The 22,791-nt window shown below is 35.1% G+C and overlaps 1 protein-coding gene across 1 annotated transcript in view; it reads left to right on the forward strand.

Moving 5' to 3' along the window:
* Slmap (Sarcolemma associated protein) overlaps positions 1–22,791 on the forward strand; it is a 213,729-nt gene that overhangs the window by 18,094 nt on the left and 172,844 nt on the right. The gene's annotated exons all lie outside the window — the stretch shown is intronic.

Consider the following 22,791-nt stretch of genomic DNA (forward strand, 5'->3'; position numbering starts at 1 on the left):
CACTGTGCAATTTCACCATATCAGCTGCATATTCATCTTCTCTAATTATGTATGTATGATCTGAGGCCTAAGGAGTTGCAAGAACAATAATGAGAATGAGAGAAATTCAAATTATAAAGAAATGAGATAACTTATTAGATGTTGCAATTATGTGTATTCTTATTGAAATAGAGGTTTCTTTTAAAGAAATAATATTGTGATAGTAGTAGTTTATCCATTATTACTTTTCATTTGTTATATTCCTACTGTGACTGTGTTCTTCGGAAATTAAATTATTCGTTTAATTTTTCCCTCTTAATTTTCGGAAGGTAAAATTAGTAAAAATAAGTGGGAATAGGGCATCAAGAGCATTAGATATCCCCATTTTCTCGAAGCTGTTCACTATTATTGTTTCATCAATAATTGTTTCATCAATAATAGGCCATGCACGCAAAATCCACTAGCAAATTAGTTAGTAAGATGAAAACGACCACTATGAGAACGAAAAATTTAGGTTAACTTGTTTTGTGAGCACCTTAAGGAAGACAAACATTACCTAAATCATTAAAACAATTTCAGAATCCTATTGCTAAAAGAAAGCTAGGGGGAAAATGTTGTCCGATTCCTAGTGATTCATTTGGACCAATATGTAATATTGTTTTAGAAATTTAAGGTAATAAATATAATATTTTTCGAATGCTAAAACAGTTCGAGAAATTTATTCAAGTTCTGAATTCTGAATATAAGTATACTGTATGTTATATTTAATAACTATGGTGGCTTCATTTATGAAAAGATTTGCATATTGGCTGTTTTTGTACAATGAACCTTCTCTAAGCTAGCTATGCGTGATTCCTGAAGATTTTGATCTTCAATGATAGTGGGCATCTTAGAGAAGTTATGTTTACTAATTAGTTATTTTATGAGGAATGCTGGTTAAATTTAAAAAGTGATTGACTGAGGTAGCTTGTCGTAATGAGACGGTTCACTGTAATCCAATTTTTTAAAGTGTTTAAGCTGTTCCTAATTACTTAAGATATTATAAAGAAATATGATTAAAAGTGTTATATGAGCACATGTTTAAAACATCTATTAAAATAATTTTATAAGCTTTTTAAGAGCATGATTATGGTTTTAAAAGAAATGTTTTTGTTCTTTATTTAGGAGATATGGTGTACACAAAGGGGAAAAACCATTCATTTTTTCCAAGCAATCGAAACGAGATTTTATGAAATGTTATATTGTGTTATTTTTTAATTCTTTTTTCATGTTTTATGTAAAGTTTATGAATTAAGTAATAAATTACTTTTACTTCTGTATTTTAATTAGCATATTATTTGCTTCATAATGTTTCACAATAAAATTATAAATTCAATAAACTTCTTAATTAACATGCTGTAATATATATAGAGAAAGAGCATAAAGTTTGTTTTCTGTTGTCACATGTATATTTCACAATTGTGTTTGCAAATCTCGAAATTTATAATAACTAGGAATACTTTTTAGTATCACTTTCTAAATGGTAGATATTAAGCTTAGGTTTATTACATTATCATGCTTGTAAAAAATTATAGGTAAAATTAAAATGCATTAAATTTTAAGCTAAACTGAAGTATTAATTTTTGAAACAAATTTGTTAAAGGCATAATTGTATTAAGCATCAAGAATTTTAATGGAAGCAAGGCTTTAAAAATTAAGGTCAGTTGGTGAAGTTTTATGCTTATTCAAAAAGCATGATATTAGGGTTTTAATGAAAGACTTCTATCTGTTAATTCAAAGGAAATTATTTGAAGGTAAGGTAAAAACGTTATGCAGTTACCATCTATTATTTCAAACAATAGCAGACTGTTGACAAACACTGAGTGCAGATAAGAATAAAAAGATTAGTTGGACGTTGTAATTCAAGTGTATGAACACAGTTTTGAAATCCTTGTAATAACAAAATGAAGTTCATTGCTATGTTGAATTCTTTAATTTACTGAAAATGTCATTTTTTAGAAGGAGAGAATATAATATTTTTGAAACATGAAGAACAGCTGTTCTGAGTTTTTCATAGAAATATTTCACAAAATGTCTTTTACTGTAATAATATGATCATATGAACATGCAACACGTTTACTCATATAAGTTAAATCTAAAGCAACGTGTGCCTATTTTAGCTAAAATTACTAAAAAGAAATTTCTAGAACATATCTTATTAATTGACACTAAAACATACAAATAAAACATACTGTTTTTTTTTCAGCTATTTTACAGGGCAAATATAAATTCCAGATGTCTTCCATTATTTTATGTAAAGGATATGCGTGTGATTTAACGTAAGGAGTAGCATATCAATTTGGACTTTTAAATTAATCAAAATGATAATATGAAAGGCCTTTTAATAATATCAGACATAAGTTTCTCTTCATAAAACAAAAATACTCTGCAACCGAATAATATCACTTTTTGAAAAAGAACACTAAATGCTGTTGAAAGCACATCTTTTAAATTATTGCTATTCTGAGGTCAAACTGGCTAATTTAAAAAGCCAAACTATTATGCTTCAATTGCATATATCTGTATAATGATATCTGTATGTATATATATATATACAGATATCATTGTTTTACTCAAAACAAATTGATTTCACTATGTTTTATTATAATGAGCATCATTTTAGACAAAAAATCGATTACTTTTATAGACATATCCTTTAGTGTTTCATCAATGAAAAATATATTCTACACACATAGTTACTTAATGGGATATTAAAAGGAAATAATCTGAAACCTATAGATATAACAGATACAACCATTGGAATTTTACGTAAGAAAAGTATCTTCTACTCACATAATAACTTGCTGTAATAATACAAGCAAATAACCTGTAACGGTTACAGATATATCTGTTGAGATTTTACATGAGAAAAACATGTTCCTTTTACATAATTATTTGCTGTATTACACGCAAATAATCTGTAACCATTACAGATATATCGTTTGCGATTTTACATGAGAAAAATATGTTCTACTTACATAACTATATGCTGTGATATTACAAGAAAAAGATCTGTAACCATTACAGATAAAACTCTTGTAAAGTTACAAAGAAAACACCTGTTACTATTACTCAAATAACTCATGGCATCCCAGTTTCCATGAGTTTTTTTAGTAACCTTACAGATTTTTTTTTTACAGTGTAGATAGCTTGAAATTTCATGCCCACCGTCATATATTCCAGTGCACTCTTATATGACTAAATAAATTTAAATTAATTTCAAACATCTGGAAGCTCTTTTAATAATGGAAAACAGTTGTTAATCATATAACAATAGGAAGCGTATATAATTTTCACCATATATATAAAATGATACGTCAGCATAATAACGAACAACAATGTAAATAAATTGCTGCAGAGGAAGTACGCATTAAACAGTATTAGAAACGTCTTTTATTGATTGTACTAACAATACACTGACGAATCAAATTCAGTGCTTAAATTGCGCAGGGCCCGGCTCCGGTACTTCTCAATTTTAAGATGAATTACAATTCTAGCCGGAGCGCACCGGAGCCCTAAATAAGATGAGCTCCGGTGCTTCTTTTTATAAAACTGTGCCACAATTCAAAGGGGAAAAAATTTAGAATTCCTAACTTTTTAGTTTAACAATAAGCTCACCTTGCGATACTCTATTTCTCTACAAATATGAACTCATGAGAACATGAAACGTTCAAGTAAAGTCCCATGACTCACATGCGGAAACCTTTTGCTGTAACAAGAGCAATAAATTTGGGGGAGTTTGTTTGGGAACGTGTAAATTTCTCACCATGCCATCCTATCTAGTGTATTGTTATCGATGTTTACTGTTAGTTATCCTCGCAGGAAGGAAAATTTGGGTTCTTAAATGTGCGTTAAGTGACAGCGAGTACAATAAAAGTGAAATACTGGGATACACTGCTCAAGTACGTCCTATATATGGTCTGTCCCACAGTATCCACTAATGTAACCAAATACGGGGGAAGGTAGGGCGAAAAGTGTAATCACTGTAACGTCGTCAGCTATTTTCCCACGGACTCCCACGAAGTCTGGGAAAAGGAGACTTCAAATGGGCGCCAGATGACCACCCTGATGACACTTACGAATTCTTGAGGTCGAACGCGACCCCCAACAAAGTGCGGAAAGCATATTGTTTTTACGAAAGGAGAAAACTTTCATACAAGTTCTCACGGGTTGTGGAGTGTCCATTGTGTGTATGCGACAGACTGTCGCCAACTGCCTGTTTCTCGAAATAATTTAGATAGACCTCCCAAAAAGACGTTCTGAATTTTCCCACGGAAAATTTCAGTTTCTCAGGCTGTCAAGACAGTATCTGAGAACAAATCAGCGCCTGTTAACCAATGGAGAGATGCTCCGAAAAAGACGTTTAGCGAATCACTGCAGCAGACGCACAAGACACGCCCAGAAAACCTGGACATAAAAACAGTGAGTGAAAATAATTAGAGAGATTAGTCTGAAGAATACGAAGTCGTTGCGTAGAGAAGAGAGAGCCTTTCTCTTGTATTTTACGGCTCGTCCCGAGTCGCTAGTAAGCTTTAGAGAGCCCCTTTCTCTCTTGTGTATTTTACGGCTCGTCCCGAGTCGCTACTAAGCTCTTTCAAGAGCGGAAAAAGAAACTCTGAAAGAAGCGTAGCCGGACTTTTTCTCCGCTACCTTTGTTTGAACTCAAGTGATTATCCTTTCCTATGTAAACGGACTATTTTGCTAAGCAAACTACTTTGTTATGATAAGCAGTTGAACTGACCTTAAAATTCAACTTGTGTAATTCAGCACATATCCTTCAGTTAAATAAATATTTTATTTACGCTACCCAAAATAAAAATCTGACTGTTCTCAAATCGCTACAGCTAGAAGGTATGTGTTAATTGGTGGCAGCGGTGGGATCGTAAAAACCCAATAGACAAACAAAGACGTGATCATTTTGGAGAACCGTCCCGGTTCTTATCTTCATTCAAATCAGCCGATTCTAGCAGTGGAAAAGAATTCTTTCGCAGTAAAGTTTGGAGAGTTTAACCAGCAGCTGAAAAGGGATCATCGATGAGAAGCGTTCGTGAAGAATCAACTACTACAAAGACTAGTTCCGTTCTCCCTCGGTATAAAGACAAGATATAAGAAGTCCGGACAAGAGTGAAGTGTTGTGAATTCGCGTTTGGTGTTTACCACCCTCTGTGCAGTGAAAGTGCTTTTGGTGTTTAGTGAAAGAAGAATCGCCCAGTCGACTATTGTTCAATTGGTTTCCTTCTTCGGTCATTGAATCGCGTGTGCAAATAGAAAAGAAAGGAAAGAAGAGCTGTTATTGTTTTTGTCTGCAATAAGTAAGTTGATATGTCATTATCTTTTTAAAGAGGCATTTTAATGGAGTTTGTCTTTTGTGTATCGAAATTATATGTTTAAATGGTTACTCGTAAATGTTTTGTTTTTGATGAGTAGAGAATTTTATAATAGTATTTTCAACCTTTAGAAAGCACGCATCAGTTGTAAATTGAGTCAATAAGTATTGCTCTTTGTGACTAATATTCTTTTGCCAATAAATATTTAGCAAATTTTTTTTTATACTGCATTAAGTATGGTTATGTGTTAAGCTGCAACAGATTATTTAAGAAATGCTTAATTTACTTTAATGTTTTTCCTATGTTGCTAATGGTACGTATTTTATGTCATAAATACCATAAATTGCATTGCTATGTTGTTTTACTGTAGTATTTCTGGATAGTGTGAAACTTTCAGAGTAGACAAACTGGTACCTTTAGTTTTATTTTATTGTATCATTTTAAAATTTTGTCACTGGCAAAATGTCATATCTTGGCAAGGGTAGAAAGCAAGACCTCATAAATCTGTCTGTAGAATTAGGTCTAGAAGTTCCCCCAAATGCAAAAATACAAGATCTTAAAAACCTCATTGTACAGAGCCCTCAGTATGACGAAAAATTCGTCGAGGCAACACTAGAGTCGATTATCGAAGCGCGAATTGAACAACATAGACTCGAAGAAGCCGAAGAGCGTAAACTTGAAAGGGAAAGGGAGAGAGAATTTGAATTAGAACGTCTAAGGTTGACAAACGCCAATAATGGCAGAGAAAATTCTCAAAATAATATTCCGAGATCTATGAGAGATTTTCAAAATTTAATGCAGAGATATAATCCCGAATCATCGGATATTTCGCTTTACTTAGCGATGTTTGAGCGTCAGGCTCGCAAAGCGAAGATAGAGGAAGGAGACTGGGTGTCACATTTGATGGCTCTATTGCGAATGGACAGTGTTTCTATTATTCTACGAGAGCCGGAACAGGAGCTAGATAATTACTCCTACGTAAAGAAAATTCTTTTGCAGCGGTTTAAGTTGAACCCAGAGGCGTTCCGCGTCAAATTTGTTCAACACCAGAGTCGTGCGGGTAGTTTATATAAAGACTTTGCTTTTGAGTTAAAAAACTATCTAGAGGAATGGTTAAACGGAGTAGACGTACGAGATTTCGATGCGCTAAAAGACTTAATGTTAACGTATCAAATTAAACGTCGAGTAAACAGCGAAATTCGCGAACACTTCGTGGATGAGTGGCCGAGTATAATATCTTCTGCCGAACTAGTGAAGAAATTAGACGAATATGAAGCAGTACGAAAGTCCGTAAAAAAACCACCAGGTTTTACTAAAAATACCGAACAGGATTCAAATATTAAAGAAAGGAAAAAAGGAGAATTTTCAGATCGAGTACGTCGCCATAATAATGTTTCGAAAGAAAAAACTGTGGAGAAATGGAAGTCAAGTGTTTTCCAAAAACGAAGAATACCTAGATGTTATGAATGTAATTCAGATAGTCATCTCCGACCTCAGTGTCCTCGGTTAAAAAGACAAGAGGCCGCTGAAGCTTTAACCCTTTAACTGTCAAGTTATTTTGATGATTTGGGTACAAAAATTGTCAAATTTTTTTATTGGAAAAACCAAATGTAGCCGAAATAAACATCTCCCGATATATATTCGAGTATGACAATACGATGCACTCAAAAAAATTACCCCGAGAAATATTCGGGCGTGACATTTTCGAACACCAGTGGTGTGCCCGAGATAATCTCGGGCATGACAGTTAAAAGATTAAACAAACTAGGCACTTCAGGATCTCCAGATACATGGCTAGCTCCCTATATGAGTATAGCAAGAGTAAATAATCGAGAAATGCCTGTACTCCGAGATACTGGCTCCACTATCGATCTGATCGGATGGGACCAAGTAACACATCAGATGCTTCTAGGAGAGACAGTATGGGTTAAGCAGCCGCTAGATTTACATTCCTTGTGTTTACCCTTGGCTCGAATTGAATTAGAGGGAGAGGACTTTGGGAAAGTCATTACTAAAGCCGCAGTGATTAGCTCCGACCTGAATCAAGAATATTATCTGCTGGGAAATCGAACAGCCCGATTGATAGAACAGAATAAAATGCAGCCCCATAAAATCAATGCTGTTATGACTCGCAGTCAAACGAAAGCTTGCAGCAGGAAAGAAAATTCCCCTAGCCAAGGTCCAGAGAACAAAGAAGTTGAGCGCCCCGCGGGGCGAAAGAATGACGAGGAGGAAGGTGAAATTTCCCCCGTTAGAAGGGTCAGCGCGGGATGCGCAGAAGGAGAAAACCACTTACCCCCCCCCCCCCGGTCGAATGACGAGCCGATGAATACTCTATTAAGAGTGACTAAGGAAGATTTTATCAAGGCTCAAGATGAGTGCAATACCTTAAGCGATCTCCGAAGGCAGGTACAAGAACAAAGGACCGCTGGAAAACGGGAGTTTGTCCGAGAAGACGGTTTGTTTTTTCGAATTTCCGAAGATCACCATGGGAATAAAAGAAAACAGCTAATCATTCCTGAAAAGCTACGGGAAAAGGTAAAGGTTTTGTGCCATGAAGGAACGGCTGCAGCACATTTAGGGATTACGAAAACGAAGATAAACTTTTCAGGTATTTTTATTGGCCAGGTTGCTTTAAAGAGATAGAAGAGCATGTTCGCACGTGTGACCCGTGTCAAAAGGTGGGAAAACTCGGAGAAAAGAAAAAGGCACCTATGAAATTAGTGCCCATTATAACTGAGATTTTTTCTAAAATCAATATCGATGCTTGCGGACCCCTACCAATCACTCCGAACGGAAATAAATATATCATAATTGCCATCTGTATGTCCTCCAAATATCCTGATGCAGTCCCCGTTGCGGATATCAGTTCCGTGACGGTAACGGATGCGTTGATGAAAATTTTTAGCAGAATGGGGTACCCCAAAGAGGTCCTATGTGATCAGGGAACTTCCTTCACGAGCAACCTAACAACCGAGTTTTTCACAAAATTTGGTATCAAAGTGACTCACAGCTCTGTTTATCACCCGCAGTCGAACCCCGTAGAGAGACTTCACCGCACAATCAAGAGACTCTTGCGAGTGCTGTGTTTAGAGGCCGGATCGGAGTGGGAGAAACATCTCCCATCTGTTCTGCTAGCATTGCGTACGGTTACACACGAAAGTATGGGATTTAGTCCCGCCGAATTAGTCCATGGTAAGAACCTAAGGACCCCAGAAACACTATTGTATCAACACTGGGTTGAGCCCCAAGAGGAGAATGTCACTGTTACGGATTATGTTCTCTCGTTAATAAATAGACTGAAGAGGTGCCAAGATCTAGCTTTTGAAAGGTTAGGAGAGTTGCAGGGAAAACGTAAACTCTGGTATGATAAGAAAGCAGTTAAGAGACAATTTAAAGAAGGGGACTGTGTGTTAGTCGTTGCCCCCTCGAAAGCAAATCGATTATCAGTTCAATGGTTCGGCCCTGGTATTATTGAGAGTCAACTCTCAGAGACTAATTACGTAGTGAAATTACCGGGAAAAAAAGAGCGGTCTCAGATATATCATGTTAATATGCTGAAGCCGTACCATCAGCGGCCGGAGACAATTAATCTACTATTGCAAGAGGTTGATGATAAAGGTTTAGAACCGAAAGTTGATATTCCATACTTCACTGCTGATCCAAATGTGTACGACTTTGAAGATATAACTCGGGAGAGTAAACTAGAAGAACGGTTGAGTTCTGAACAGATAGCTCACTTGCAGACTTTGCTAAATACATACATGTCAGTGCTCTCTAACGAACCTGGGATAACCGATTTAGTAGTTCACGACATTGAATTAATCAATAATCAGCCCGTGAGATCGAAGCCATACCGCACATCACCTAGGAGAAATGATATTTTAAAGTCAGAAATCCGGAGAATGCTGGATATGAAAATAATCGAAATCGGCGAATCGGATTACACCTCTCCTATGATTTTGGTGGAGGCTCCGAACAAAGACCCCCGGCCTTGTATTGTATTACAGACGTCTGAATCAAGTAATTAGGACCGAATTTTTCCCGTTACCGAATATTGAAGAAAGGGTCGAGACGGTAGCTTCGGCTAAATATATTACTATATTAGATTTAGCAAAGGGTTATTGGCAGATTCCGCTCAGCCCCAAGGCCCAGCGTCTTGCCGCGTTTGTAACTTCCTTTGGCACTTACCGTCCGCTAAGAATGCCCTTCGGGCTTAAAAACGCTCCGTATTTCTTCAGCAAATTAATGGCACAAATACTTCAAGGATGCGAAACATACGCAATTCCCTATCTAGATGACATCGCCATATTTTCAAATGTCTGGAGTGAGCATTTAAAGCACTTAGGCCAAGTGCTACAAAGAATATTGCACGCAAATCTTAAAATTAAATCGTCAAAATGCAAGTTTGCACAAAATCATGTAAAATACTTAGGGCATGTGGTAGGAAACGGTTTCCGAACGCCTACGGAAGTGAAAACAGAAGCGATTCTGCAGTTTCCTCAACCCACAACAAAGACTCAAGTCAGAGCGTTCCTTGGTTTAACAGGATATTACGGACACTACATCTCTAAGTACTCTATAATAGCTGCACCCCTCACAAACTCACTGAAGGGGAAATCTAAGAAAGGAGCTATAGACTGGACTGAAGAATGCGAGCGAGCCTTCCTAAAGTTAAAAAGGCTATTAACCGAAAAACCTGTGTTATTCGCACCTGACTATACAAAGGAATTCATTGTACAAACAGACTCCTCCGATGTTGGAATGGGAATCGTTCTTTCGCAACGGGATGATCTCAACAAGGAGCACCCGATTTTATATTTAAGTAAAAAGTTCTCAAAGGCAGAACAAAACTACAGCACTACGGAAAAGGAGTGCGCGAGTATCATTTTTGCCATAAAAAAATTGCATCATTATTTAGATGGGCAAAGGTTCAAAATCGAAACAGATCATAATCCCCTGGTGTGGCTAAACAAAAACGCAAGTTCAAATCCGAGATTATTGAGGTGGTCTCTAGTGTTGCAACCTTATAACTTTGAGGTAGTTTACCGCCCAGGCAAATTGAATAAAAATGCCGATGGGCTGAGTCGTTTCGAATCGGGCGAAACATAGAGTGTAAAGAGGTGATCATGCCAGTTTCTTATCTGAATAAGTATTTTGTATACAGTAAAAGTGTAATATAAGAATATATCATCATTATTTTGTCCCTTTGTTAAGAATATTTGTGATGTGTATATGTATATATATATATATGTGTGTGTGTGTGTGTGTGATTCTGATTTTAAATATCCTATTAATTCTCGCCTCTAAAGTTAATGCCTTATTGACTTATATGTGAACTTTTCAATAGTGACATTACTAGTACTGTTATTAATCAATGTAGCTGTGTTCCTGTAAAGGTGTGTTTGAAAGTGTTATTGAGAGAACAGTTTATTTCGTGTCATTTTTAAATTAGTGAAATGATGAGGAGAACTTTCCTCTTCGTTTCAACTCGAGAAAAGTTCTTCCGAAGGGGGAAGGAATCTATAGCTGTAACGTCGTCAGCTATTTTCCCACGGACTCCCACGAAGTCTGGGAAAAGGAGACTTCAAATGGGCGCCAGATGACCACCCTGATGACACTTACGAATTCTTGAGGTCGAACGCGACCCCCAACAAAGTGCGGAAAGCATATTGTTTTTACGAAAGGAGAAAACTTTCATACAAGTTCTCACGGGTTGTGGAGTGTCCATTGTGTGTATGCGACAGACTGTCGCCAACTGCCTGTTTCTCGAAATAATTTAGATAGACCTCCCAAAAACACGTTCTGAATTTTCCCACGGAAAATTTCAGTTTCTCAGGCTGTCAAGACAGTACCTGAGAACAAATCAGCGCCTGTTAACCAATGGAGAGATGCTCCGAAAAAGACGTTTAGCGAATCACTGCAGCAGACGCACAAGACACGCCCAGAAAATCTGGACATAAAAACAGTGAGTGAGAATAATTAGAGAGATTAGTCTGAAGAATACGAAGTCGTTGCGTAGAGAAGAGAGAGCCTTTCTCTTGTATTTTACGGCTCGTCCCGAGTCGCTAGTAAGCTTTAGAGAGCCCCTTTCTCTCTTGTGTATTTTACGGCTCGTCCCGAGTCGCTACTAAGCTCTGTCAAGAGCGGAAAAAGAAACACTCAAAGAAGCGTAGCCGGACTTTTTCTCCGCTACCTTTGTTTGGACTTTGTTTGAACTCAAGTGATTATCCTTTCCTATGTAAACGGACTATTTTGCTAAGCAAACTACTTTGTTATGATAAGCAGTTGAACTGACCTTAAAATTCAACTTGTGTAATTTAGCACATATCCTTCAGTTAAATAAATATTTTATTTACGCTACCCAAAATAAAAATCTGACTGTTCTCAAATCGCTACATCACCAACTTTACATTCATCCTTAGAAGTCGGATTCAGGACTCATTTTACCCCAGACACACATCGTGGCCTTCGAGAAGGCCACGCACACTGCTTTCAAATGTCACGTACTTATCCGCTTGATGGCTATGATTCTATCAGCAGAGAGCCGCGGTCAAAGAGAACGTTCTCTCTCTCACCAAGATTCCCCTCATTTTTTGTTTCCACCCACTCATACCCTCACGCCCTCATTCTGTTTCGCCCTGTTTTTAACATTATCTGAATTTTCATCAGCTATACTTTAAGCATATTGAATTTTTGTTATGATAAAAAAACATTTCCCCCCTCCCCTACGATCAGAGCTTAAATTGTGCCGGGGCCTCCGAGTTACGGCTCAGATGCTTCTTAGTTTTTTTAATAAGTCCTAATTCTAGCCGGAGCACACTGGAGCCTTAAATAAGAAGGCTGCGGCACTTCTTTTATGTAACTGAATAACAATTTCAGCAGAAATTTTATCTCGAAAATTTTTTTAAGCAATAAAATTATATTAAAAATAGCTTATTAAATTTTAACTTATCTCTTTACATTTAATATAATTATTTAATTACTTTAATCTTTAATTATTTAATTATTTCAATAAATAAAAAAAGAGGTTTCACACTTTAAATTACGTGCAAAGGGTTTTTTTTTAATCTTTTCAATTAAATTACAATTAATTAATCACATAATAATTATTGATTAAATAACAATTAATAAACATTAATAAAATAGTTGTTGATTAATTTGATAAAAATTAACTATTTAATTTAAAAATTATTAACGAGATTAATAGTCATTTTATTTATTTATTTACTCTTGTTCCTCTTTGCTGACGGTGTTCCATATGGCTCTGGCACTTCTAATTTTAGAAATTAAGCCCTGATCAAAACATTATGATAATCCTCACATTTTTCTGTAAAATCATCTGCACGACATGGAAAGCAAGTGATTGGGATCGAATGGTATTTAACTGCTTGCTGGAGAAAGTAAGGAATTTTGCACTTACTTTTGTGAGTGATAGGAAAGGTTGCTGATCTAAGCGAATTTGTCAGAGGCCCGAAGACTCGGAATGAGTATTTCCAAAACTGCTTTTATTGGTAGGATGTTCATTATGCGTCGTTGTTACTATTTATGCAAAGTGAAACCAGCAGTAGACCAGCAGTAGACGGTGAATTTTATGCAAAGTGAAACCAGCAGTAGACGCCAAGGTGTTGGACTTCCATGCGTCATCAAAGAAAAAGGACGTAGGAGACTGTCCCGCTTGGTACACAAAATCGTCGCTAGGCAGTGGCTCAGATAACAGCCCAATACAATGCAGGTTCAAGTGCAAGTGATTCGAAACACACAGTTCAGCAGACACTGTTGGATATGAGACTGCGTAGTAGACGTCCCATTCGTGTTCCTCTGTTGACCAAGTGTCATTATCAGCACGCCTACCTGCGTCCAGGAACATCGAGACTAGACTATAGATAAGTGGAATACAGTTGTCTGGTCGTATAAATCACGATTTCTCATTATCACGTCGATGCTCGTGTCAGCGTACGCCGTCCTTCAGGCGAACTGTTGCTCCCCTCTGTACAGCACGTTACACACAATCTGGTGTTGGCGGCATTATGCTTTAAAAGTTGTTCTCATGGGGCGCCTCTGGGACCCTTAGTTGAGGTAGAACATACCACGGACACTATGTAATATCGGAATATAAATGTAAATCAGTTTTACCCCTACATGGCATCGGTCTTCCTAACTTGAAATGGAATCTTCCAACAAGACAACGCCCCATGTCACAAGGCTCGAATTCTGTTGGAGTGGTTCAACGAGCATAAGGATGAATTCCAATTAATGTCTTGGCCACCTAACTCGCCAGATCTTAACCCGATAAAGTATACTTTGGATACCATGGAGCAGCAGCTTAAAGCTCAAACACCACCATGCTGGAATATCTCGACTTTGCGTGATTGCTGCTTAGACATATGGTACAACCTGTTTCCAATAAATTTACCAAGAACCTGTAGCATCCATGTCAAGATGAGTTGCAGGTCAAATGTCGCGCAGCCTGCTATTCAGTAGGTGGTCATAATGTTTTGGCCCTTCAGTGTATACAGCTTAATAATACAAAATGATATACAGCAAACTCTTGCCGAACATTGGGGCTACGTCATTAGCAGTTTGCGCGTACTGCAAAATCGTGTTACACGCAGCTCTATGGAAAAAATGTGCTAAGTTTAGTTCAGATTAAGAAAATATATAGACGTTAAACATATCTAAATTTTGTTTTAAGAAAAAAAAATTAATTTAAACTTTAAAGGATTGTTATTACCGCACAGTAAATACACCATACAATTATTTTTTGCAATTGGCATCATTTCAGTCCCCAATAAGCACGAGTCAGGGACTGACGTCACATGATGAACTGATACGTTTAAAATTCTTAGACATGGACCTTATAAGAGATAGACTAACCCAGTGGGCGAGGCGCGCGTCACCGACATGTCGGCAAGAAAGAGTAGGGACGATCTGGTTTACTTTAACACTGAAACCTATGGCGTTTGTATCATATAACTCTATTTAATTATTAAATGTGATACGTTGTATAGTGATGAGATTATGAAAGCCACAGTTTTTTCCAAATAGGATTTAATATATCTCATTAAAGCACTTTTAACTGCATTTCGCGCAATTTTTTTCACGCATAATTCTTGTTCAAACATCTTTACTTTGATAAAACAATAAAAACTCTAACCACAAAATTTATGAACTTAATTTTGCATACAAATAACGTAAAATTAAATAAGATTGATAATGCATGATGCTTTGAAATAAATAAGGTAAAATTAAACAAGATCTGATAATTTTTTTTAATTTAATGACCGTTTACAGGCAGTGATTTTTCAAAACTATAATAACATTACAAAACAATCATTTATTTGATTATATCATCATTAACTTATTAACATGAGGAATATTTATTTTAGAAATTTATAAAATTCGGAGCATAAAATTTTCTGAGTGTAATGAAGGGTAAAAAAAAAGGTAAAATAAAATCTACAAGCATTCAGATTTTATATTACGCCCAAAAGGAACCTTTTTTTAACGTTTTGTGTGTTACCCATATTTATTGAATATCATGTTCTTCGCCCGTAAACTCCATACATTTGAAAACAGCATATCTTTAGAATTTCCGCACTGGAAATAAAACTGTTATTTGCCTTACAGTGCTCGCTCTGAACTCGTTGAGTTTGTTAATCAAAAATTTGTTAAAGTTTTACAAAATGAAATAGATTAAAACAAATTCGAAATTCGGCCGTCCAGATGCCCATGCTCGGAAGGAGGATTACATTATTCAAAATGTGATGTCTCTAGATACTGTCGTTTTTGTTACAGTGCGAGAAACATACATATATTCATGCAGATTCTTCATTATTTAATTTCTTTAAATATAATACAAGGCGATAATATTTGGTAACAACAATTTGCAAGGAGACACGGACATTTATAGTAAAACAGCACAAAATGCCGCTTCTAAACTTTCTTTCTAGGCTGCCGCCCCTTTGGCTAATAAATTAAAATAACCATCAATTTAAAAAAATCTTATGCAGAACTAAAAATAAATTAAAAAAATAATCACTATAAAATACAAGCAAAATTAATTATTACGGTTAAATACAATTTTAATATTAGAATTAAATGTATAAAAATTTTTAAGGAGTCAAAAGTATTTATCACTATAATGTATTATGAAATATAATTGAAATAAAATTCCTTTATAGAAATTGTGCCGTAATACTCATCTATAATTTTAAAAAAGCAGCACAATTTAGAATTTTAACCAAAACTTTCAAAAATTCGTTTTTAAATATTTTAGTATTTTTTACTTATTTACACCAATAAAAAGCATAAAAATTGCAAGAGAAAATTGCTTGTTTGAAATTTTCTGTTAGTTAAGGTTTAAAATGTTATTCTCTAAAAGAAGTAGTTACAAATTTCCTTACAGCATAGGAAAAGCTTAAAAAATATCCAGCCCTGAAAGCATGCAATAGCTTTACAATTATTTGGAACGTTAATTATGCTTGATAAATATGCTAAATTTTTAAAAATCAATCTCAATTTCAAAATAAAAATATGTAGAAATTCTAATTTGTGAAATGAAGCACTACAACCAGCTTTTTCTTGACGCTGCATACACGCTGCAATAGGCAACCACTGTTAAATTTCTGTAAGTCGTCCCTACTCCTCTGGATGCATATTTCACAAGTGCACATCTGTGTAGCCACCGAGGGAATGGCTTTTAGGATGAACCAATGAGCATCCAGTAATATTTCTGTCATATCACATGACTTTTCGCGTGCTTTAAGATGGTTTAAGATGTTTGAAAATATTCTGCCACGCAATTTTCTGAACAAAATAATTAAAGCATCTTCGATTTCTTCCGAAATTTGCGAAGTTAAATTATTATTCTGAAGATTTCACTACCTGGTTGAAATAAATGCAAATACATGTTGGATACTTCGCAAAAATATCGATGTGAAATATTACTTAATAAGTGGTAAATAAAATGAAGAAAGAAATATGTGATAAAGATCTGAGCCCAAATGCAATCTTTACATAAAACTATGCATATGAGAAAAATATTTACACCAATTATATATGTAAATAGAAGTCAGCATTTTTTATTGCAGTCTGTATGAAAAAGATGTTCTATAATAATAACCAATGCAGAATTTTATTCAAAGTGAGCTTTACTAATTTGCATTCGAATACATTTAGTGTGTTAAACACTAAATGGGATCGAATTTAATTTAATAACTGCTCACATTTAATAACTGCTCACTCTTAAAGCCCTTTTTATTCCACTTTAAAAATAACAGCTGCGTTCACTTGACGCTCACAAACTACGCCGAACCGGCGGTTTAACAGAAATAGAAATGTGAAACTAAAAAATAATGACTGGATGAATAAATAGCTAGATCACTACCTACGAGGCTCTGAGATCTTAACTAACCTAACCGCGTTCTAAAATACAGCTGAGATTCAGCGAGCTTACTAATTAAGCAGTTGAAAGATTCAGCAAACTGCCGAGATAGGCACACAGGCCGAAACGCGCGGTTCTTAAATTTCTACCTAGCAACCTTCACGTTCGCGATTCAAGAAGCACACATACAATCTCGTTTTCCTTCTATTTAAACTCAACTTACTTCTGCTAAAATTTGAATATACTGCGCGCTCCAATACAATTTACATACTCTAGCATTGGCAATTCTAGGGGAAAGTAAAGGCTTGACAGGAAAGATATCTTAAACCCTTCTTACGTGTTTGTGTAAATTTACATTTCGTAGCAGTCACTACCACAGTTGCTGACAAGTTGGCGCCACCACGTTACCACAACTTAAACAACATACGCTCACAGGCACGAAGGTTTAGCGTCACATGAGCAATAGCACCTCATTAGTTCATTTTCGAAACCCCTCCCTTAGTAGCTATGCTGATGTGCGCTTGTGAAATATGCCCTCCGGATGTGATCAAGGTGACAACCGGGAACGCCTCGTATAGGTGTATGTGTATATGCATGTGTATACACGCACATATTCGCTCTTTAAAATTCACTATATTTATTTACCATAGCGACACTCTGGCGCTAAGTTCACTTACAGCGCTCATTTCGTTTATATTATAACTCAGAATTTATATCAGAATGCACAAAATTTATATCATTTGAAGAATTATCTAATCGTTGCCACATGTTCTATTCAAATACTGTAATAAATCTAGAACGATGTATAAAAGAAATTAAGAAAACGAAACAAAAAAGAAACAGTTTTTCGCAGACGATTTAGTACTTCTCATTCAATTAATTCAGTTCGCGACAAGGCAAATTTACATAAAAATTCAAAATACCCATATTAAAAATTACGAAGTAAATTTTAAACACTTATTTCCTCGAAAAAATTCCAGAAAGGATTAAGCATGATTTAATTCGCAATAATAAATGAAGGCGTTATCTTTGTTGTTGTGAAACTTAGTCTCTCTACTATTCTGCTGTTTCAAATGTACTATTCTGCTGCAACAAATCTACTATTCTGCTGTTTCAAATGTACTATTCTGCTGCAACAAATCTACTATTCTGCTGTTTCAAATGTACTATTCTGCTGCAACAAATCTACTATTCTGCTGTTTCAAATGTAAACAAATATGTTCGTAATGTTATTCAAAAATTAGCCTTGGTTAAAATGTGCTTTAGCCCACTGCTTGGCGATCTTCAGTAGTAACGAAGTTTTGAAGATCGCCAGTAAAATCTCAGAATACGTTGCATAAACAAATTTGCGAAGGCGGAGCTAACTGACGTTTATAAATGGATGGGACTAAAATTGTGACATCAGAATATATTCTCTATAAATATAGAAATAAGTATAATAAATTCTTTATATTTTAAGTTACAATAATGCAGTAAGTGAATTGTACCAGGTATTAAAACGGTAAATAACGTCGCAGTCTCTCATATTTGCATTTCATTCAGCTTCAGTATTTTCAAAGATTTTTAAGCTTTAGAATTTATACAAATAAAAAAAAGATTTTTTATTAAATTTATTGCGGCAATTATATCAGAATGTTGTAAATTATTGCCTATCTTTTAAATAAAATAGTATATACTCCAATTTGTGTTTTAAATCTATTTAATATAAGGGCTCAATAAATTTCAAGACTTACCCCTTTGATGCTTTTCTTGATGCTGGATTATATTCCGGATAGCTGCTAGAAAAAAACTAATGTCTTCTTTTGTGAATGATTCATAACGTAAAATAAATCATACACATGACTTTGCTTTTTCTTGGTTGTATATTGACATAATATTACATACATTTTTAGTTTAAAAGGATAACAATTTAAAAAACAATATCCGATTACAGCCGATTCAAAAACTACCAGAAATCGAATTTCAGTTCTAAAAAGAATGCTAGTTCTACGGTTTTCGTCTGGTTTCTCTCTGTTGCCAAAACGCTCGAATCAATAACTATTTCCCTCTTCCCTTTTTTTTTTTTTTTTTTTTTTTTTTTTTTTTCTTTTGTCGGAGTAGTTGCCAACAAATTTAAATTCATATTATCGAACATTTTAATTTTATCATTTTTACAAATTACCTTGTTGCTATGTAACGACACAATCCCTTAGGTACTAGTAAGTAGACAATCTTCATTATTTTCTAAAAATTTTAAACTTTACATTAATAAAAAATACTTATTGCATATCAACATCATGCACAGCTTTCATACTGTTTCTTAAATTCTTAAATCATGTCATATTCTGTAGTCATACTAGAATTCTACACATTCTACAAATAAAAAAATCTAATTTCTCACAATGAAAGAAAATAAACACTACAAATTTGGAACACTAAGCAATGCTTCACACACACACACAAAATATCAATGAACTCATACTATCAAGTGCAATTGCGATAGCAAATAAACTTCGACCGCCTCATCCACGACCATGAGCGCAAACACGCATCCGAATTATTCTCAAAATAAGGTGGAAGGAGGGGGACTTTTACCCCCTCCAGCATAGCTCTTTCCTCAGAAGAGAAGACCTTTCACGTCGCAGCAAGTAATACTGCCCCTTTTTGATGAGTCTATGTGTTTTGGCAAAATGCCAACCAGGGTTGCGCTTCAGACGGTCGAACTATACTACGTATTAAAATAACAAAGTAAAAGTTATTTATAGGGTCAAAGTTTACAGTTTTGCTACTATTGAGTAGATCGTCGGATTATCGATATTTTTCGGAAAGCATTATCAACATATCAAAAACAAACAATTAAAAATACAATTTAAATTTAAAAAAAAAAGTCTAAAGTATAACTTGCAATTAAAACAACAATACAAATTTAAAATACACACGTTACATTACTGCTCGGTATAACATACAGCCTCCCTTTGCCCATGTGCACAATGATTTCTATTCGCTCGAAAAACATCAAAAAATTGCAAAAACTTGGTGGTGTCGATGTACACATCGATCTATTTTCACACAAAAAAATCACAGAGAATTGCTCAAACTCGGCATTGCGCACTGCCTTGGCTTTGTCCATGTGCACGTCGATCTATTTTTACTTAGAAAAATTAGAGAATTGCACAAACTCGGCATTGCGCGCTGCATTGGCTTTTCCCATGTGCACATCGATCTATTTTCAATTAAAAACATAAGAGAATTGCACAACCTCGGCATTGCGCACTACATTGGCTTTGCCCATGTACACATCGATCTATTTTCACTTAAAAAACATCAGAGAGTTGTACAAATTTGGCATTGCGCACTGCATTGACATTGCCCATGTACACATCGATCTACTTAAAAAAAAAAAAAAAACATTAGAGAATTGCACAAACTCGGCATTGCGCACTGCATTGGCTTTGCCCATGTACACATCGATCTATTTTCACTTAAAAAATCAGAGAATTGCACAACCTCAGCTTTTCCAATCATCTAGGATTAAGCCAAAAAGATAACAAAATATTTAAAAAAGCAACTTTAAAACGAAGCATACAAGAAAAAAATTTTTCACTTACCTTTTTCAGGAAAAATGTAAAGTCTTTCTAAGGGGTTTTATATATGTACGTATATATTTTTTAAATTTATCTCAGGGGGAAACCCTTTTGCCCCCCTCTCATCATTAAATACATTTACTAACGTTTTATCCGCCTTTTCCGTAATATATGCAGAAAAATGGGAAAAACTTACAGGGAAAAAAACACTCGATTAAGAACCACCGCATGAGAACATTCAAACCGCAACAGAATTAACTGCTCAAATTAACAAGTAAAAATTTTTTTAAAAAATAAAAGCTTTCAGATTTTACGAGCATTGCGCCCGTTTTTTTAACGTTTTGTGAGTTACCTTTCTTAATCAAATATCATATTCTTCGCACTTAAACCCTAAAATTCAGTTCAACAGCAATATCGCAAAATAATTTTAAAATGAACATAGCTTTAAATTTCCGATACATAGTTTCGCGCTCCGTACATAAAAATGTTTCCCCCGCCCCGTACTCTGTTGCTGTTGCTCACTTTGAAATCTTTGAGTTTGTTAATACAAAATTCGTTAAAGTTTTACAAAATATGAAACAGATATTAAACAAATTCCAGATTCCAAGTATGGGCCTCCAGATGCCCATATTCGATTGGAAACGTACGTTATTCAAAATTTGATGGATCTAGGTACCAATTCAAAATTTGATGGATCTAGGTTTATCACAATGCGAGAAACATTTATGCAGATTTTTCAATATTTAATTTCTGTAAATATAACACAGGGTGATAACATTTAGTGGCAACAGAATAACAACACAGCTTCAAAATATCGGGTTAGCCATGTTTGCGCGTTTATTGTCCATTGAAAAAAAATCGCCAAGCAGTGAGCTAAGCCGCATTTCAAAAGAAAGAGTGCTTCGAAAAGAGTGCTGAAACGAGCATTGTTGTCAATGAACTGACCGATAAAATGCGAAGAAAGAAAGAATACAGACTCTCAGTTGTCCTAGATTATCGGTGAGCCCGGTCTGGGCACACCTAGGGTTCGCCGTTTGATTTTAGGCAAGATTTCAAGATAAAAATTTTAAACTTATATAGAATAAGAAGATTAGCATACAGCCAAAAAAAAAAAAAAAAAAAAAAAAAAAAAAAAAAAAAAACAGCTTTTCAAACAATTCCTTTTATACCCTAAAAAAAATCTGGAAGATTTCTTTGAAAAATGAGGGTCTTAAAAAACTAAACATGGCTAAAATATATGGATTGGTTTGTGTTGAGCTGCCATCTACTATAAATAAAGAAGGTTCAGAGTAACCTATAGTAACCTATAAATTTTTCTGTGCGTAAAAAGGGAAATTTTTAGCTGTGTACAGACCGGACACACTGTGCCGCAAAGGGTTAGACAAGAATTCATTTCACTTCTGTTTATTTAATTTCAGTTTTATTATATGAAACTGAAGTATAAATCACTTTCGCATATTCTAACTCATGCGAAATTCAGCACAAAGCAAATGCAAGTAGGAAAATTATTTCGTTCACCTTAAGTTATAAAGTCAGATCAAACAGCATTCTGGTATATGGATTTTTCAGTTTTATTTACATCACAAGGCTTAATATACAGAATAAGTAAGCATATATACGAAAATTAACTACCTTTACTTCAAATTTCTCATTTCACAATTTACTGGATAAACGGTAGAGCCTTTTTCCTCCGGGTTTCAGTTGCTGTTTTTCTACATCGTTTGGAGGGCTATGCTTTCCTTAATGCTTTCAAAATCGATCGGTGAGTATTACTCACACTAAATTCAAGAAGTTTATCCGAGTTAAAACTCTACTTGTTTTGGAAGAAATCTTGAAAATAAAAAACCGAATGCCTCACATTAAAATAGACAAAAGATTGTTTATTTATTTGAGTAGATGCAAACGCACATGAAGCTATCTACCTAACATAAGGAATGCCTTAGGGGGAACTGTCTAAGAAAAGCTGACTCGTATTGACGTTACGCATCGAGAAGTTCAGGGAATCACCCAAGCAGTAGCCCGTTTGTCAGACTATACCGAAGTTAAATTATTAGAGTTCAGCGATTAGCTCGATCAAAAATGAATTAGATTGTATTATTTGAGTTATGGAAAGCACATAAGAGCTACCTTCCGAAGAGAAGGAATATCTTCATAGAGAACCATTTAAAAGAAACTGTCTTGCATTCGCATTATACACATTATTCACATATGTAAAACCATGAGAACTTCCATACAGACAGCCCATTTGCAAGGACGTGAACAACAATGTATCCAAATAAATAAGACAAATAACTTTTGAAACTTCACTGATCATGTAAATAGAAGGAATACGCGAATACATGTTTTCACTTAGTATACATCTTTTTTGAAATTTCATTTTGGGGTTGAGTTTAGATTTATCAGATTATTGCAAAGCCCACCAGAACTATCTTCCTGAGAGAAGTTATGCCTTTATGGGGGACTTGTAGGGAAACCTGACTCACAATGACGTTACCCG

Source organism: Stegodyphus dumicola, chromosome 1 (assembly GCF_044657685.1).
Source record: "Stegodyphus dumicola isolate Sdum_Otavi_A_Nest chromosome 1, ASM4465768v1".
Classification (NCBI taxonomy): domain Eukaryota; kingdom Metazoa; phylum Arthropoda; class Arachnida; order Araneae; family Eresidae; genus Stegodyphus; species Stegodyphus dumicola.